The 2,472-nt window shown below is 71.5% G+C and overlaps 1 protein-coding gene across 1 annotated transcript in view; it reads left to right on the top strand.

Moving 5' to 3' along the window:
• The first annotated feature begins 820 nt into the window (after positions 1-820).
• The window catches only part of DOC2A (double C2 domain alpha), an 11,392-nt gene continuing 9,740 nt past the window's right edge, over positions 821-2,472 (top strand). Inside the window, exons 1-2 of the mRNA XM_073346459.2 lie at positions 821-1,042; positions 2,423-2,472. The exon at positions 2,423-2,472 is cut by the window's right edge and continues 233 nt beyond it. The gene's annotated coding sequence lies outside the window, so the exon portion shown is untranslated. The remainder of the gene's footprint in view (positions 1,043-2,422) is intronic.

Raw genomic sequence — 2,472 nt, 5'->3', positions numbered from 1 at the left:
GGTCGGGAGTGAGGGGCACCGGCCGCGCTCTGAGAAGGGAAGCCATAAAAGCTGGTTTTTCGCCCAGTCCCCAGTCTCCGAACTCCCCCACCAACAGGGGTTTATAACCAAAATATCACAGCTTCAGCACAAGCTGCTGCATTGTGAAAAAGCATCGGGGGTTGGTGTGGAGTAACTTCCAGGAATAGTAAAGAGAAGGGAATTCATGGGATCCCAGGCCTGGGCTGGCAGGGGGCTGCGGGTCGGGAGTGAGGGGCACCGGCAGGGCGGGGGGGGGCAGGGCTGGGCTGGCAGGGGGCTGCGGGTCGGGAGTGAGGGGCACCGGCAGGGCTGGGGTGCCCAGGGCTGGGCTGGCAGGGGGCTGCGGGTCGGGAGTGAGGGGCACCGGCAGGGCGGGGGGGGGCAGGGCTGGGCTAGCAGGGGCTGCGGGTCAGGAGTAAGGGGCACCGGCAGGGCTGGGGGGCCCAGGGCTGGGCGAGCAGGGGGCTGCGGGTCAGGAGTGAGGGGCACCGGCAGGGCTGGGGTGCCCAAGGCTGGGCTGGCAGGGGGCTGCAGGTCAGGAGTGAGGGGCCCGGCAGGGTTGGGGGGCAGGGCTGGGCTAGCAGGGGGCTGCGGGTTGGGAGTGAGGAGCCCCGGCAGAGCTGGGGGTTGCGGGCTCCCAGAAATTATTTTCTCCTCTTCTCCAAGCCGCTCTCCTTCCTCGTCCAGCGCCCACCTCCTGGGTCTCCGCCTGCCGCCCCCGCTCCCCTGAAAGCTGCTTCCATCCCTGATTAGCCCGGCTCCCCCTCCCCGCAGCCTCCGGGGCAAATGAAATGAAGGGCTCCTCCTGCCTGGACAGTTCATGAAATTGATTCCCTGCCTGTCACCCCAGAGACCCAGCCTGCCCTGCCCTCCCCCGGCTGGGGAGAGAACCCAGGAGTCCGAGACACACACCCACACCCCCGCATTCTGCAGCTGGCTCCGCTGGTTGATTCTCTCCTGAAATGTCAGTCCACAGCGAATGTCATTGGAGGAAACATTTCCCGGTCTGGAATTGGACCAGGTTCGGAGTTGTCATGGCAACATGGATGCGGGGGGAGTGGGGGGGGGGCGGGAGAGGGGGAGATATGAAATCTCTGAATCTCCCAGGTATATTCCCTGGGAGAGAGAATCCCACATTTATCTGTCCTGTGAGCAGGCTGGGCTGGGCTGGCAGGGGGCTGCGGGTCGGGAGTGAGGGGCACCGGCAGAGCTGGGGGGGGCGGCTCAGGGCTGGGCTGGCAGGGGGGCTGCGGGTCGGGAGTGAGGGGCACCGGCAGAGCTGGGGGGGGGCTGGGCTGGGCTGGCAGGGGGCTGCGGGTCGGGAGTGAGGGGCACCGGCAGAGCTGGGGGGTCAGGGCGGGGCTGGCAGGGGGCTGTGGGTCGGGAGTGAGGGGCACCGGCAGAGCTGGGGGGGGCGGCTCAGGGCTGGGCTGGCAGGGGGCTGCGGGTCGGGAGTGAGGGGCACCGGCAGAGCTGGGGGGTCAGGGCTGGGCTGGCAGGGGGGCTGCGGGTCGGGAGTGAGGGGCACCGGCAGAGCTGGGGGGTCAGGGCGGGGCTGGCAGGGGGGCTGCGGGTCGGGAGTGAGGGGCACCGGCAGAGCTGGGGAGGGGCTGGGCTGGGCTGGCAGGGGGCTGCGGGTCGGGAGTGAGGGGCACCGGCAGAGCTGGGGGGTCAGGGCGGGGCTGGCAGGGGGCTGTGGGTCGGGAGTGAGGGGCACCGGCAGAGCTGGGGGGGGCGGCTCAGGGCTGGGCTGGCAGGGGGCTGCGGGTCGGGAGTGAGGGGCACCGGCAGAGCTGGGGGGTCAGGGCTGGGCTGGCAGGGGGGCTGCGGGTCGGGAGTGAGGGGCACCGGCAGAGCTGGGGGGTCAGGGCGGGGCTGGCAGGGGGGCTGCGGGTCGGGAGTGAGGGGCACCGGCAGAGCTGGGGGGGGGGCTGGGCTGGGCTGGCAGGGGGCTGCGGGTCGGGAGTGAGGGGCACCGGCAGAGCTGGGGGGTCAGGGCTGGGCTGGCAGGGGGCTGCGGGTCGGGAGTGAGGGGCACCGGCAGAGCTGGGGGGGGCAGGGCTGGGCTGGCAGGGGGGCTGCGGGTCGGGAGTGAGGGGCACCGGCAGAGCTGGGGGGTCAGGGCGGGGCTGGCAGGGGGGCTGCGGGTCGGGAGTGAGGGGCACCGGCAGAGCTGGGGGGTCAGGGCGGGGCTGGCAGGGGGGCTGCGGGTCGGGAGTGAGGGGCACCGGCAGAGCTGGGGGGTCAGGGCGGGGCTGGCAGGGGGGCTGCGGGTCGGGAGTGAGGGGCACCGGCAGAGCTGGGGGGTCAGGGCGGGGCTGGCAGGGGGGCTGCGGGTCGGGAGTGAGGGGCACCGGCTGACCCTCTACCAAACTCTGTTTCTTGCTTTATTTAAATACAGGAGAGAACCCAGGCGTCCTGGCTCGCAACCCGCCCCCCTCCCCTCGCAGC

The sequence above is a fragment of the Lepidochelys kempii genome, chromosome 6, assembly GCF_965140285.1.
Source record: "Lepidochelys kempii isolate rLepKem1 chromosome 6, rLepKem1.hap1, whole genome shotgun sequence".
Taxonomy (NCBI): Eukaryota; Metazoa; Chordata; order Testudines; family Cheloniidae; genus Lepidochelys; species Lepidochelys kempii.
Note: the sequence above shows the minus strand (reverse complement) of the source record. Positions and strands in the feature narration are given on the sequence as shown.